Source organism: Lepidochelys kempii, chromosome 1 (genome assembly GCF_965140285.1).
Source record: "Lepidochelys kempii isolate rLepKem1 chromosome 1, rLepKem1.hap1, whole genome shotgun sequence".
NCBI lineage: Eukaryota > Metazoa > Chordata > Testudines > Cheloniidae > Lepidochelys > Lepidochelys kempii.
In genome coordinates, this window is record NC_136380.1 from 88,932,167 (window position 1) to 88,949,847 (window position 17,681).

The 17,681-nt window shown below is 41.5% G+C and overlaps 1 protein-coding gene across 2 annotated transcripts in view; it reads right to left on the reverse strand.

The window, feature by feature from the left end:
* Window positions 1–17,681, reverse strand: part of SLITRK6 (SLIT and NTRK like family member 6) — a 117,407-nt gene that overhangs the window by 31,794 nt on the left and 67,932 nt on the right. For both annotated transcript variants that reach the window (XM_073347610.2, XM_073347563.2), the window contains exons 2-3: window positions 3,343–3,398; window positions 205–1,529 (exon numbers count right to left, since the gene is read on the reverse strand). The gene's annotated coding sequence lies outside the window, so the exon portion shown is untranslated. The remainder of the gene's footprint in view (window positions 1–204; window positions 1,530–3,342; window positions 3,399–17,681) is intronic.

Here is a 17,681-nt window from a genome sequence, read left to right on the forward strand (position 1 = left end):
GCCCTCCCCAGAAACCTTTTGCAAAGGCTTTGGGAGTACATCCAGGAGAGCTTTATGGAGTTGTCCCTGGAGGATTTCTGCTCCATCCCCAGACACGTTAACAGACTTTTCCAATAGATGTACTGGCCCCAAATACCAGGGCAAATTAGTCATTAAACACGCTTGCTTTTAAACCATGTATAATATTTACAAAGGTACACTCACCAGAAGTCCCTTCTCCACCTTCAGGGTCCAGGAGCCCACCTTGGGTGTCTTCGGGGGGTACTGGGTCCAGGGTTATAAACAGATCCTAGCAGTTGGGGAAACTGGTTTCTCTGCTTCCTTGCTGTGAGCTATCTACAACCTCCTCCTCTTCATCATCTTCCTCACTCGCAAAGCCCGCTTCCGTGTTGCCTCCCACTCCTTGGATGGAGTCAGAGCATAGGGTTGGAGTAGTGGTGGCTGCACCCCCTAGAATGGCATGCAGCTCATCATAGAAGTCTCATGTCTGGGGATCTGAACCAGAGCAGCTGTTTGCCTCTCTGTTTTTTTTTGTAGGCTTGCCTGAGCTCCTTAATTTTCATGAGGCACTGCTGCGGGTCCCTGTTATAGTCTCTGTCCTTCATGCCCTTGGAGATTTTTTCAAATATTTTGGAATTTCATCTTTTTGAACAGAGTTCTGCCAGCACGGATTTGTCTCCCCATACAGCGGTAAAATCCCGTACCTCCAGTTCGGTCCATGCTGGAGCTCTTCATCAATTTTGGGACTGCATGATCTACTCTGATGATGAGCTCTACATGGTGACCTGTGCAGATGAGCTCGCCACGCTGGCCAAACAGGAAATGAGATTCAAAAGTTCACGGGCCTTTTCCTGTATACTGGCCAGTGCATCTGAGTTGAGAGTGCTGTCTGGAGTGGTCACAACTGAGCATTCTGGGATAGTTACCGGAGGCGAATACCGTTGAATTGCATCCACAGTACCTCAAATTCGACCTGGCAAGGCCAATTTCAGCGCTAATCCCCTCGTCAGGGGTGGAGTAAAGAAATCGTTTTTTAAGTCGGAAAAAAGGGCTTCGTTGTGTGGACGGGTGCAGGGTTAAATCGAGAAAATGCTGCTAAATTTGACCTAAATTCGTACTGTAGACCAGGTCTTAGATATTAGGAAAAACTTTCTAACTGTTAAACTCTGGAATAGGCGTCCAAGGGAGGTTGTGGATTCTCCATCATTGAAGGTTTTTAAGAACATGTTGGACAGACACTTGTCAGTGATGATCTAGGTTTGTAGAACTTGTAGAGTATCAACACAATTTATTTATTCTTAGGAAGCCAGGAGCAGACTAATAGTTGCATCCAACGGTTTCTCTCCTGAAGCCCTCTTTCCCTAGGTATGCACTAAGAGCAGCTGGAATTTGACCTTTAAAAGGACACAGTCAACTGGAAATTTTAAAAAATGAGCTGAAAGTAGCTATAGGTATTATGCTTGCCACAAATCACCCCGCCAGTTTTGAAAGTTTCATCTTACCTTCTTTGTTTTTTCTCTCACCTGTTACTGTGTGAAAAAACAAACAATGGAGATTACCTAACTGACAAGGCAACATGTGTAACTCACATTTTAAAAGAATTATAACTAAGTTCTTATCTCCCCACAAAAATGTATCCTTTTAACTATACAGGTATAAAGTTATACAACCTCACTGTGTTGATGCAGCTATACCACACTGTAAGACATCTTTATGCCACTAGGAGTATGTTCACACAAAGGGTTTTACCAATATAACTATGATGGTAAAATAATCATACCCCCAACCAATATAGTTACACCAATACAAGAACTGTGGGCCAGGATTATGACAATGGGTGCCCTTCTTCATCCCAATCACTTTGCTTTTATGTTGTATCTCTTGCTCACCCTTCCTCAGTCTTTGTTTTCTTAGGCCCCAATCCAGCCACAGGCTCCATATGGACAAACCCGTGCACTGGTGTGGAGCCCCACTGACTTGAATGGGTCTTTGTGTGGGCTCCAGATTGTGTTCAATGGAGACTGTCGCAGGAATGGGGCCTGAGACAATAAGCTCTTTGGGGTTTAGATTTTGTCATTCTCTGTGTTTGGAGGCCTGCACTGCCATGCTCCAAACAACAATACCACTGCATGGGGGCAGGGGAGCTACCATGCAAGATCTGCAAATGCACTAGTCTCTTTTGGTCCTCATGATCTTAGGTGTATTTTATACCAACAATTGGTAAAAGAAGTTCATATTGAGCTATACATTTCAATTTAGAGTGCCATGGTTGCTTATTTTGGGCCTAAATAAGGAAATAAAACATCCAGCTGTAAGGCTTTGATTTTTTTTTTCCTGCAGACTTTGTTAGTGCAAATGCTGCATGATTTTTTGCTGAAAGTGGCCTTATGTTTTTAGCTGATTTCTTTAAAAAATCTCGTACAAATCTATTGTTTTGTTAGTTTGTGACAAATGAGTTGGAAAAAATGCTGAGATTTTTGGGGTGGGGGGTCAAAAGCATGAAATTATTCTCCACACTTTAATGTAGATCTATAGTATGTTGTCTATTTTTGCTTTAAATAATTGTTATAAAACATATTTGTTTTGGTAAAGACAATTAATAGTTCACCTTTAAAAAATGCAATGTATTAGCTCCTGCTGCAAAAAAGAAACCATTATGATCTCTCTCTCTCTCACCCGCTCTCTCTTTATCTATATCTATATAAATGGGAGATAGATAGATATAGATATATATAGAGAGAGAATATATAAAACATTCCTAATTTATATTTAGGAATGGTATTTAGTTCTCCTTTCTGCAATAGATCTAAGTGATCATAAGTTTACAGTGATTTCGTATTGTGTTTATTATTATATAGCAGCACATTGACCTTCTGTATAATACAGACCATAGACCTTTCTAAAATAATTCCTAGAACATATGTTTTGGGGTGAGGAAAACATGCAATCTTGATTTTAAAATTATCAGTGATGGAGAGTCCACCACAACCCATGATAAATTGTTCCAATGGTTAATTACTCTCACTGTTGAGAATTTACATCTAATTTCCAGCCTGAATTTGTCTAGCTTCTACTGCTTGGTAAACTGCTGCAAGCAAAGAGTCGTCATTTTAATACAGCTTAATGTAAATGTGTACATCTAGGAACAAATAATGTAGGCCATAATTACAAATTGGGGGATTCTGTCTTGGGAAGCAGTGAATCTGAAAACGGATTTGGGGGTCATGCCGGATAATCATCTGAACATGAACTCCCGGTGTGAGGCTGTGGCCAAAAAAGCTAATGTGATCCAGGGATTCATAAACAGGCAAATTTCTAGTAGAAATAGAGAGGTTATTTTACCTGTGTATTTGGCACTGGTGTTACTGCTGCTGGAACGTTGTGTCTAGTGCTGGTGCCTACAATTCAAGAAGGATGTTGAAAAATTGGAGAGGGTTCAGAGAAGAGCCACAAGAATGATTAAAACATTAGAAAACATACCTAAAAGTGATAGAAGCAAGGAGCTCAATCTATTTATCTTAACAAAGAGAATGTTAAGTGGTGCCTTGATTTCAGTCTATAAGTACCTGTGTGAGGAACAAATTTAATAATGGTCTTTTCAATCTAGCAGAGAAAGGTATTACTAGCAGAGAAAGGAAGAATCTAGCAGAGAACGGAAGTCAGACTAGATGATCATAATGGTCCCTCCTGGCTTCAGAATCTATGAATGTTGATTAGACAAAATAATCTTATTTCCAGCAGGGTTTCTAGATATCTGTTAAGTACATTGGGCTAAACTTTCCCCTTTGCTTCTGTGAGTATAGGGAAGATAATCCAGTTTATTTATTTCAATGGGAATTAAAGGAGGGATGAACAACTCATTTCCTTTTCCCCACACTAAGTAGAAGCCTCATTGTGTGTGCTTTATGGGAACCAGGTTCTATAGCTACGTAGGAGATGGAGCTAAGGGTTATAGGGAGCAGGGTCAGAGATAAGAGGGAGTTAAAGGACAATGTTTGATGTTTGGAGTACCATATTCCCTCTTCCTAACCCTGTGGGAATATCCCCGTAAGAGCTCACTGAATAGCTAAACATTATTAACTGCTGCACATACCCAAACTCCAATACCTCCAATTCCTCTCTTCAACCTAAGGAGGCAAAATCCCTTCGGGCAGGGTTTGGACTTCCAGGGAGGTGTTCATTTATGGAACAAAGTAAGGGAAATGAGGAGGATGAAAAGTCAAGCCCAAGGAAGACAGAAGTTGGATTTATGTTTAAATGTTCAGTTTGGGAATTTGTTAGGGGATGCTGGGAGGGTTGGGGTTGTTAGGGGCTAGGAGAGCCCTGAATGTAGGATTAATCTAGAGACATTGTGGGGGAGAAGGTCTGAGAGAAGCTATGGTAGAAAGCAGCAAGGAATTGAACTGAGCAGACATTGGCTGCAAGTTCTAGGAACCCCGATCTGGAACCCAGTGTAGTGGGAGGGCCTGGGTTTTCCTACCAGCCACAGGTATAGTGGCATGAGGTAGATCATTGATCCAGGGAGGGGAAAAAAATAAAAAAGGAAGAGGATGGCACCAAAATACACTGACACCTTCTTTGCTGAAGGATGGTCTTCCCTCCTAAACTGGAATATAGAGGTACAGAAGACTAAGTCACTGGAGTTGCTGCTCTAGGTCCAGGAGGCAGACAAACAGACAAAGCAGATACAGGCAGTCCTGCTACAGATCTAGAAGAACCAGCAGAGGCAGTGGGAGGCACAGATGCATATGCAGGAGCAACTGGGAAGGCTGGGAGAACAGAAACAGTATTTTCTTTGGATCCTGAAAAAAGAAATCATCAGAGGTCACGGGGACGAGGTAAGAAAAAGGTATTCAGGAGCCATGAGGCCAGAGGTGCAGTCAATGGTATGCTATGTCTGTGGGCAAGAGGTGCACTTAAGGAGGGTATGCCTTTATATGAGCCAAACAAGTTAGCCCAGGAGAGCAGAGCAAAAGAAAAACTGCAGAGGCATGGCCTACTGCCAAGACTGGGTCAAAAGGTGATTTATTTTTGGCTCAGAGAAGCTGGCCATATAAAAAGGCACGGCCCTCTTAGGAGACTTCAGGTCTGCAAAAAGAGGTATCTTCCTAAAGATGCAGAAAGAAAAGAGTGAGTGCCCTGTGGCATGAATACCTATGAAGCAGACAAAGTGGAGGTGGTGGAGATGAAAGAAGGCCTTCCAACCACCCAGATGCTTAGCTGCTTGGCAGAGGGCTGAAAGGAACTAGAGGGAAGGATGAGTCTCACTAAGACAAACAGATTGGTGGAGGGATGAATACTGAGGCTAAACAGGCAATGGTGGGTACTCATCCCTGATGTAAAGTGTGATGAGAAAGGAAGTGGGAGAAGCTAGTAGCTTTGGAACAGGCCTTGCAAGCAGCTTTCCGGACTAACAGTTACTGTGGGAGAAATACTGGGACACCTCAGATGTGAAGGGCCAACTGCTCATTATTGTGAGTGAGCATCAGAAGGAGTGTGACATCCTGTGGCCCCGCTCTAGGAACTCCAAGTCAGTTAGCATCTGTACTCACATGGTCTACAGTCATGAGGGGGAGGGTATGTAATTGGGTATGTACCCCATACAGGTCCTGAATGAGTCAATATGGGCCTGAGAAGCCTGGACAGTGGATCAGGCTTAACTGAAAATGCAGCCCAGATGTGAAGGGGCTGAGTGAGGACTATAAACAGAGGAAGTGAGAGCAGAATGGTGCTGCAGGTAGAAAGTTAGGAGCTCTTGGACTGAAGAGAGAGGAGTAATCCCTGGAATCCTAGCCTGAGTAGAGCTGTCTGACCAGCAGACAGGGAAGGCATAGAGTAGCCTTTGTGGTGGAACAGTCTCTGGTGGTACATCCTGAAAGAAAAGCAGCATTTGGACTTCCAGGAAGAGAAGTTTGGGAGGTGTTTAGTTAAGAAACAAAGTGAAAGAAACTAGAGGGGTATAAGCCCTGAGTATGACAGAAGTTGAGTTTATATTTATATGTTTAATTTGGGAGTTTGTTAGGGAATCCCAAGGAAGAGCCCTGAGTGTCCCAGCCCTGAGAGAATGGTTAACCTAGAGAATGGAAGCAACCTTTTTGTTGGCAATAATTTATTTTCACAATTAAATACCTACTATTAAGGGGTAGATTGTCTTGCATAACATGCCTCTGGAACAGGAATAAGAAGCAGTAAGAGGTTGTGGGGAAGAAGGCCTGAGAAAGGCTATACTAGGAAGGAGTCCGGGAGGCAGCAGCAAGGAGTTGAACTGAGCAGACATGGCTCCTGGCTACAGTGTAGTGGAATGCAGTGTAGTGGAAGTGCTCAGATTCCCCTACCACCCATAGATATAGTGGTGTAGGGTGGGAGAAGGTGACAAGGATAATGGAGAGTCTTGAGAAGAGGGAGAGATCATTAAGGGACCAAGAGTCAAAGCCAAAGACCTGATACAAGGTCTTGGACTATGGCTTGTTGGATTCTGTTCCCTTGGAAGAGGTGGACTTAAATCATGGCCTGGCCGGAAGGCCGAGTCACATAAAGAGGTAAACCACCAGAGGACCGGGGTACTAGATGAGGAGGGACCTCCTTCTCCACACCCAGATACAATGAGGCATTTTAGTGGTGAGTTGACCATTTCACAGTTTGCTGGCCCTTATATGGGTGTCTCATATATATATATATATATATATATAGTACAATCTGGAATGCTGAAATTTTCTTTGATTATTTAAAAAAGTCATTATCAAGACTTATTCAACATCTTCCACAAAATTCATATATGTGGTTTCTGTGTGTTTGTAACATATAATAAACAATCCATATATCAGTCAATGAGTAAAACTTCATTTGTGCAAATTAAGAATTCCGTATTTTGTATCTAATTGCTATAAGCACCCATGCTTAAAAAAGAAGAAACCTCTTAACTGGAAATAATTTACTATCAAAATTAAATACCTACTGTTAAGGGCTAGATTGTCTTGCACAATGTGCCTCTGGTCCAGGAATAAGCAGAAGTAAGAACATACCTTATAGTCCTACATGGGATGGAATAATTGGACCATGGGTCCAGGCACATCAAAGTGAGTGCTACTCACTCTCCCTGTGGAGTGAATGGATAGGGAGAGACAGGGAATGGGTTGAGACTTGGCTCCAGGCCCACTCCTTGTTACCAGCTAAGCTAACATTAGGGTGTTGTATAGGCCAGAAGCAAATTACCACCCCATAGAGTGCACAAAAAGCTGGGGAAGGAATTGTGATTCAGAGGATTGTCTCTGAGTCATAATACCACCCAAGCTTCTCCTGGGATAGTGCACTTTATACACCACTGCTTTCTCAGGCCTGTAACTACAGTTACAGTTTAGCCCTAATTACTAACTTAGTCAAGAAAATTTGACAAATCTGAAACATAGGAAAGCACCTTCTTTCAAAATATATTTTTGAGCGTTACTTTACTCTGCATAGTAAATATAACTATTTTTTTTTAATTATTTGAAAGAGACAGGGATTACCTCAATACAGTGAGAAATTCAATAAGAAAAAGTTCCCCATCTGACGTACATCTGATATCATGATTTCAAGATCCTTGGGTGGTTGAATGTCCCACCCCACCATCAACAATAATGTTCATTCAATAATGATTATAAAGAGGAATTAGTCTATCCATTTAGTGGACCACACCATAAATCCATTGCATTTAACTGAACAAATCAGCTGCTCCAGTTCAGAAGCACACAGCTGAATTAGCATGAAGTTTGAATTACCTCAACCCAATAGAAGATGATCTCTTAAATCATGGTTAATGACCCTTGGTGACAATGCAAGAAAGAATAGTTTATCTCTCACAGCATTACTTACTTGGTCTGTGGTTAATACAAAGATACAATATGTGCTAATCATTCTTTAACCCTAACAAATATCAACCACTCCATTATTTTGACCAAATAAAACCACAGAAACTTTCTTTATTTGCTAACACAAATGATTCAGTGGAAAGATAGATTTAAAAATAGACAGGAATCGATATGATCAAGAGAATTTGTTTACAGTAGCTGTTCTCATCTCACACTGAAAGCATATAACTTGGATGGGGTAACCTTTCTTGGAGAAATCCAGAAGGGTTACACCAACTATTAGGGAATAAGGTGCCATGAACCAACTGTATCTAGGAGAAGGGAAACTCTTATTTCAAACTGGGGCACACAGGGTTTGCTTTGCCTCTATAGGCATCTGTCTGTCTAGGAGAAGGAAAACTCTGATTTCAAATACAAGCAGTCCAAGCTTGTTAGCCATGGAAGGCCAGGACACTAGAGTGGAACTGCAGATACTTGTTCCTAGCAGGCCAACAGGCTATGACATGGTATTCCCATGAGCTGAATAGGGTCGATTGGCCTAACAAGTTATTATATCTTAAACTTATTTGCTATAGAAACAGTACAGTAAGCTACACTTTTTGACCCAGGCCTATCAAGGCTAGCAAATAGAAATTGTCATGGATTTTGGATAATGGCTAAACACACATTGTGAGCTGGAATGTTAGAACTCTATTAGCTCCAGGCCAGACTGAGCTTGTAACAGAGACGTTAAGGAAGTTACAAATTTCCCTTGCTGCCATAAACGAGACACATCGTCTAGGTACAGGAAAGTCACAGTTGGAAATTATATTTTCTTTTATTCTGGACATTCAGGTGAAGAAAAGAAGCATAGGGATAGGGTTACTATAGCAGTCGACAACTGAACAATTATGTCAATAAACAGCTGGAAACCTGTGTCTGAGCAGACTGCCTACAGTAACTACATAACTGCCTACATAACTGTGATCTGCTGTTATGCACCCACAAAAGCAACAAAAAAGAAGGATGGATTTTATCAACAGTAGGATAACGTGGATGAGATTCTTGATCATGATATGATTTTGATCGTGCAAGATATGAATGCAGAGGTTGGTAGAGAATATGGTATGAAAATTAATAGTGTTGGACCACACAACTTTGTGATGGCAGACAATAATGCAGAAAGTTTAAGAATTTGCTGTGAAAGGTGCAATCTGATTGTCTGTATTTGGTTCCTCACAAAGACCTGCACAATGTTATATGGAACTCACCAGATGGTCAAACCAGAAAAACAGATTGACCACTTTATTATAAATTTAAGGCATAGAAGGTCACTGTTAATGTTAGAGTCTACAGTAGTGGAAATTGTGGCAGAATTAATAATGGGAAAGATTAAGCTGAAGTCAAAGAAAAGGATGGGTGCAGCTAGAGCCTGATTTAATCTTGATAAGTTAAAGAAGAGCTCTGTGATGGAGGTGATGCGTGGAGGGCATTTCAGGCCATTAATTTACAATGATGAAGAAATCTCTCTACAGACCATATGGGAGATATTAAAGAAAGCAATATAAAATACAGTGGAGGAAGTTATTGGAAGGTGTAAGAAAACAAGGAAAAATTGGACAAGCAACAAACAAGATCATTAGCGGAAAATAGTAAACAAGCCAAGACTGCTGGGAAAACGGAAGTGTTGTGAAAAGTGTAAAGTGTAAAAGCATTGTGAAAAGTGTTGTAGAAATCACAAAAATTGGACAAGCAAAAGTTCTGGAAAGAAGCAGCTCAACAGCTTGAGGAGGCATCAAGAAAACAATATATGGAAACAATACATAAAAAAAGATTAAGTTGTATGGAAACACAACCAGGCCAACAATGCACGTGTTAAGAAAGGCTTCTGCTGAACTGAAAACAAATGCCAAAGAAATGCTGCAAGAGTTGAAAGAGCATTTTGACAAAGTGCTAACCCCTATAGTTCAACCAGATGCAAGCATTCTAGATGTACTAGGTGATCAGGGCAGCTTGCAAGGCAGAATGGATATCAGCATTGAACCACCACCAGAAGAAGAAATTGAGCAATGAAGTAGTTAAAAAATTGAAAAGTTGCAGGAATAGGTATAGATATAATTAGTGAGCTGCTAAAAGCTGGTAGGACAAGTGCTATCAAAACATTAGGAAAAATATATAAGAAGGTATAGGAGCAAGAGGATGTATCAGATGACCGGCTAAAGGAAATAGTTTTACCAGTTTTCAGGAAAGGAGATCCTGCCAGTCTGAATAATTATAGAAAAGTGACGCTGGCAAACCATCTGCCAGCTCTTGCCAAGGCTTTAATCTTCTGACAAATTCATTGCTGGAAACCAGTCTATTTCACTTGTGCTTTAGTATGGTTAAAATGGGTATTGAACTTATAAAAATGTGTTTAGTGTTTGGACTTTATGAAAGGTTTTTAAGTTGATGCATGTATTAAACTCACGTATAATATCTTTATCACATGCTATATGATAATATTTAATTTTTTGCTCTATAACTGTAAAAATGTTTACTTGGGAACTGTGAACCTATAAGGAGGAAAGTCTCCTGCCCATCAAGAAGGGCTAGCAAAACTAAATGGGCCATTACGGGTCATTGAAATACAAAGGCTTTGTTAATTGCCCCTTCATACACATGAAAAGGCTACTTGCCAAAGGGCTTATTTTGTCAGCTTGAATCTGGAAGGAAATAAAGATAATTAACTAGACATTTTTTCATCTCTTTTGCTGTTTGGACTCTCACAGGCCAGAGCTACAACACAGAAGGAAAGATCGCCTATATCAAACTAGATTAGTCCTGTCATAAATATAGAGGAAAGAGTAGCATAAAATCCCTCCTTGACAGTTGAAATAAATTGCCTTACCTGTAAGGGGTTAAAAAGTTCAAATAACCTAGTTGGCACCTGACCAGAAGGACCAATGAGGAAAGAAGATACTTTCAAATCTGCGGGGGAAGGTTTTGTTTGTTGTTCTCTTTGTTTGTTCCCTCTCCGGTTGGAGAGAGAAGCCAAACAGGTATAACATCTCCTGAAAATATACCTGGAATAATCCATCTAAAATCACAAAAAAATATAAGTAGGGCAAGGAAATGTTTTAGGTTATCTTTTGTTTTAGCTTGTGAATTTGTCCTATGCTACAGAGGTAGTTTTATTCCTGTTTTTGGAACTGTGAAGATGAGCCTAGAGGGGGATCCTCTGTCTTTTAAATCTTTTTATTATTCTTTAAAGATACCTTCCATTCTGATTTTGCAGGTGTGATTCTTTTACTTTTTATTTATAATAATGTTCTTCTTTTAAGAACTTGATTAATTTTCAGTGTCCTTTAGACAAAGGGTCTGGTCTGTGCTCACATTGCTAAGACAATTGGTTGCTATATTATTCTCAAGCCTTCCCAGGAAAGGGGGCGAAGCGGCTTAGGGGGATATTTTGGGTCGATAGGGATTCCAAGTGACCCTTCCCTGAATGTTTGTGTAAATCACTTGGTTGTGGCAGCAATACTGTCCAGGAAAAGGAATGGGATTTGTGCCTTGGGGAAGTTTTAACCTGGGGGGAAGGGATAGCTCAGTGGTTTGAGCACTGGCCTGCTAACTCCAGGCTTGTGAGTTCTATCCTTAAGGGGGCCATTTAGGGATCTGGGGTAAAAATTGGGGATTGGTCCTGCTTTGAGTTGAGGGTTGGACTAGATGACCTCCTGAGGTCCCTTCCAACCCTGATATTTTATGATTCTATGAAACTAAGATGGTAGAATATAAACTTAGGAGGTCTTTCATGCAGGTACCCACAACTGTACCCCAGAGTTTGGGAGGGGTGGAACCCTGACAAGCCCTAAAAGACATTCAGAACTGACAGATTACCACAAGTTTGTCCTTTTTTGGAACCATAAATTATAACTCATTTGTGTATACAATTTGCATGCTTTTACCTCTAAATAACTCTTTCATTTCTTTTTCTTAGTTAATATATCCTTAGTTATTTTGCTATAGGATTGGATGCAAGTGTCTGGTGTGAGATCTATGGTACCAATTAGGGTACATGACTGGCCCCTTTGGAGCAGGAGCAACCTAAATTTTAGTGTAATTTGTTATGTAAGTAACCAACTATCATTAAGTGCAGCTTGCCTGGGTGGAAAGTTAGACCAGAATGACCAAGGGGCCTCTCTGTGAATCCATGGTAAGACTATTTTAGTTCTTCAGGAGTTCACACCTGTTATTGGGTTGATGAAATCTAATTATAGACCATATAACCAGTTTGGGTCTCTTACTGCTTCTTGACAGTCCACCCTGAAGATGGCTCTCACAGTCATGAACCATTCCAGTCACCATGGCAAGAGGCATAAGCTGATCAGGAAAATTCATGATGAAACTAAGAGTATGTTTACATTGCAATAAAAAAAAATCCCTACAGTACTGAGTCTCAGAGACTGGGTCAGTTCACTTGGGCTTGTGGGGCTCGGGCTGTAGGGCTCAAAACCCAAGCCATGTGAACCCCAATTTGATGACCCAGACCACCAGTGGCCATACTGCAGGTCTTTTATTGCAATGTAGCTATAACCTAATTCTCAACAGATTAAGACCAGTTTTAGAGGAAGTAGTAGGTAAGTGTGGCACTCTGTACCTCAAAGCAGTACTCCGGATCTTCATATTCACCACTGTCATATAATTATGATATGTTTTGTACAAAGTGTGCATTGTGAGGCATCTTTTTAGAAGTCTTGATCTGTTGAACATTAATATCCTGTTGGATTGTAATGTTATCATTGTATGTGAAGTTATAATGTTTTGCTATGTGTGTGTTACTGAAATATGAGGTTTGGAACCCCCACAACCAGCCTTTCAGGTACAACAATGGCATAGCCAGATCTACCGATTGCTCATTAAAGAGAATCCACTTTCCCATCAGCCATGCCAGAAGACTTCTCAGAGAGAGCCATAAATAATGGAAAATGCTTGACCAATGGGGGTGGACCTCCATGTCAGAAGCATACATCTTTCCAGCAAGCTGGAAGAAACTACAAAAGAGGAGACGGGGCCTCACTCCCCCCACAACACAACACCTGGAAGAAACATCTGGAGGACAAAGAACTATGAACTGGGGAGGGTGGTCCAAGGCTGGAAGGCAGCTCCAGCCTGTGTATTAAGGAACTATAACATCTGTCAGAGTACTTGTGGCACATTAGAGACTAACAAATTTATTTGAGCATAAGCTTTCGTGAGCTACAGCTCACTTCATCAGATGCTGTCATAAATATAAAAGGAAGGGTAACCATCTTTCTGTATACAGTGCTATAAAATCCCTCCTGGCCAGAGGTAAAACCCTTTCACCTGTAAAGGGTAAAGAAGCTAAGATAACCTCACTGGCACCTGCCCAAAATTACCAATGAGAAGACAAGGTACTTTCAAATCTGGAGGAGTGGGAAACAAAGGGTTTGTCTGTCTGTGTGATGCTTTTGCTAAGAATAGATCAGGAATGCAGCCTCACAATCCCTATTAGTTCATAAGCAATCCAGCTAGAAATGCATTAGATTTCCTTTTGTTTAATGTCTGGTAAAATAAGCTGTGCTGAATGGAATGTTTTTGAGTCTTTTTGTAACTTAAGGTTTTGCTTAGAGGGATTCTCTATGTTTTCAATCTGATTTCCCTGTAAGGTATTTACCATCCTGATTTTACAGAGGTGAGTCTTTTACCTTTTCTTTAATTAAAATTCTTCTTTTAAGAACCTGATTGATTTTTCATTGTTCTTAAGATCCAAGGGTTTGGGTCTGTGTTCACCTGTACAAATTGGTGAGGATTTTTATCAAGCCTTCCCCAAGAAAGGGGGTGTAGGGCTTGGGGGCATATTTTGGGGGAAGACATCTCCAAGTGGGCTCTTTCCCTGTTCTTTGTTAACACGCTTGGTGGTGGCAGCATAGGGTTCAAGGACAAGGCCAAAGTTTGTACCTTGGGGAAGTTTTTAACCTAAGCTGGTAAGAATAGGCTTAGCGGGTCTTTCATGCAGGTCCCCACATCTGTACCCTAGAGTTCAGAGTGGGGAAGAAACCTTGACAGATGCATGCAGTGGAAAATACAGTGGGGAGATTTTATATACACAGAGAACATGAAACAATGGGTGTTACCATACACAATGTAACAAGAGTGATCAGGTAAGGTGAGCTATTACCAGCAGGAGAGAAAAAAAAACCTTTTGCAGTGATCATCAAGGTGGGCCATTTCCAGCAGTTGACAAGAACATGTGAGGAACAGTCGTGGGGTGGGTTTCAACTTCATGAAAAAACTCGTACAGATACAGACGACATCATTTCCTTTCCAAATGCAAACAGATGGACATCATACCAAAATGACTGAAGGTAAAAAATCCATTACGATCTACATACCACACAGAATACGCTGACAGATTGTGCCACACGCTCTCAAAGAAACTGTAGAATCACCTGATCAACATGGTATACAGCAAACAGGGAAAGATTAAGAATGAACTCTCAAAACTGGATACTCTCATAAAAAAAACAACCTTCCACACAAAATTCCTTGTGGCTGGACTTTACAAAAATTAGACAAGCCATTTACAACACACACTTTGCTTCTCTACAAAAGAAAGGACACTAAACTATCTAAGCTACTACATGCCACAAAGGGCCACAACAGTGGTTCCCTTAACGCACCCAGCAATATTGTTAATCTATCCAGCTATACTCCTAGCTCAGCAGAAGAATCTGTCCTATCTCGGGGCCTCTTCTTCTGCCCCTCCACCCCCACGAACATGATACAGTTCTGTGGTGACCTAGAATCCTATTTTTGATGTCTCCGACTCAAGCAATATTTCTAACAAACCTCTGAACAACATACTAACCCACAGAGACCTTCATACCAACTCTACAAAAGGAAGGATTCTGGATAGACTCCTCCTGAAGGTCGAAACAACAGACTGGACTTTGACATAGAGTGCTTCTGCCGACGTGCACGGGCTGAAATTGTGGAAAAGCAACATCACTTGCCCCATAACCTCAGCCATGCAGAACACAATGCCATCCACAACCTCAGAAACGACTCTGACATCATAATCAAAAAGGCTGACAAAGGAGGTGCTGTCGTCATCATGAATAGGTTGGACTATGAACAAGAGGCTGCTCGGCAGCTCTCCAACACCACTTTGTACAAGCCATTACCCTCTGATCCCACTGAGGGTTATCAAAAGAAACTACACCATACGCTCAAGCACAAGAAACAAATCCGCTCAGACACACCCCTGGAACTCCAACCAGGAGTATTCTATCTGCTACCCAAGATCCATAAACCTGGAAATCCTGGACTCCCCATCATCTCAGGCATTGGTACCCTGACAGCAGGATTGTCTGGCTATGTAGACTCCCTCCTCAGGCCCTACACTACCAGCACTCCCAGCTATATTCGAGACACCACTGACTTCCTGAGGAAACTACAATCCATCGGTGGTCTTTCTGAAAACACCATCCTAGCCACTATGGATGTAGAAGCCCTCTATACCAACATTCCACACAAAGATGGACTACAAGCCATCAGGAACAGTATCCTCGATAATGTCACGGCAAACCTGGTGGCTGAACTTTGACTTTGTCCTCACCCATAACTATTTCACATTTGGGACAATGTATACCCTCAAATCAGCGGCACTGCTATGCGTACCCACATGGCCCCACAGTATGCCAACATTTTTATGGCTGATTTAAAACAAAGCTTCCTCAACTCTCATCCCCTAATGCCCCTACTCTACTTGCACTACATTGATGACATCTTCGTCATCTGGACCCATGGAAAAGAAGCCCTTGAGGAATTCCACCAGGATTTCAACAATTTCCATCCCACCATCAACCTCAGCCTGGACCAGTCCACACAAGAGATCCACTTCCTGGACTCTATGGTGCTAATAAGCGATGGTCACATAAACACCACCCTATACCGGAAACCTACTGACCGCTATACTTACCTATGTTCCTCCAGCTTTCATCCAGACCACACCACACTATCCATTGTCTACAGCCAAGCTCTACGATACAACTGCATTTTCTCCAACCCCTCAGACAGAGACAAACACCTACAAGATCTCTATCAAGCATTCTTACAACTACAATACCCACCTGCGGAAGGGAAGAAACAGATTGACAGAGCCAGAAGAGTACCCAGAAGTTACCTACTACAGGACAGGCCCAACAAAGAAAATAATGTCACTAGCCATCACCTTCAGCCCCCAACTAAAACCTCTCCAACGCATCATCAAGGATCTACAACCTATCCTGAGGGATGACCCATCATTCTCACATATCTTGGGAGACAGGCCATTCCCTGCTTACAGACAGCCCCCGAACCTGAAACAAATACTCACCAGCAACCACACACCACACAACAAAAACACTAACCCAGGAACCTATCCTTGCAACAAAGCCCATTGGCAACATGGTGTCCACATATCTATTCAGGGGACACCACCATAGGGCCTTATCACATCAGCTACACTATCAGAGGCTCGTTCTCCTGCACATCTACCAATGGGATATATGCCATCATGTGCCAGCAATGCCCCTCTGCCATGTACATTGGTCAAACTGGACAGTCTCTATGTAAAAGAATAAATGGACACAAATCAGACGTCAAGAATTATAACATTCAAAAACCAGTCAGAGAACACTTCAGTCTTTCTGGTCACTTGATTACAGATTTAACAGTCACAATATTACAACAAAAAAACTTCAAAAACAGACTCCAATGAGAGACTGCTGAATTGGAATTAGTTTTCAATTAACTAATTCCAATTGACACCATTAACTTGGGCTTGAATAAAGACTGGGAGTGATGTGTCATTACACAAAGTAAAACTATTTCCCCATGTTTATTTCCATCCCCCCACACTGTTCCTCAGACATTCTTGTCAACAGCTGGAAATGGCCCATCTTGATTATCACTACAAAAGTTTGTTTTTTTCTCTCCTGCTGGTAATAGCTCACCTTACCTGATCACTCTTGTTACATTGTGTATGGTAACACCCATTGTTTCATTTTCTCTGTGTATATAAAATCTTCCCACTGTATTGTCTGCTGCATGCATCTGATGAAGTGAGCTGTTGCTCACGAAAGCTTATGCTCACATAAATTTGTTAGTCTCTAAGGTGCCACAAGTACTCCTTTTCTTTTTGTGGATACAGACTAACATGCTGCTACTCTGAAATCTGTCAGGGTCAGACACTACTTGATTCAAATTCTGTTTAGTTTATAGGACTCAGACTATGCATTTATTTTTGTTTCTTAGGTAACCAACTTTGATCTCTATTGTTACTTATAATCACTTAAAATCTATCTTTCTGTAGTTAATAAATCTGTTTTATATTTTACCTAAAACAGTTTGTTTTGGTTGAAGTGCTTGGTAAATCTCAACTCAGTTTACAAAGACTAGTGTGTGTCCTCTCTACATTGAGAGTGGGGTGAACTGGGTAATAAATGTACATTGGTCAGGCTTTTGACCAGAGCAAAACAGTACAGTTCTGGGGTGTCTGGCTGGGGTAATTTGGGGGAACGGACTGGAGCCTCTCTATTCATGAGTGGCTGGGAGAAGCTTTAATGTAACTCACTTGTGTGTGTCCCAGCTTGTGAATGTCTGTGTAAGTGCTGTACTGCTAGAGGTTTGTGGCTTAGCAACAGCATCACAGTGTGAGAGGCAACCCAGGTTGGTGGGTAAGGGTTGCTCAGCAGTCCCACAGTCCAGGTTGCACCCCAGGGACCCCATCACAGCAAGGAACTGTGAGGCTAAAGACCAGGCCAAATATACACTCTGACAGTTGATGGGGAAAAAAGTGAGAATGGATACTAA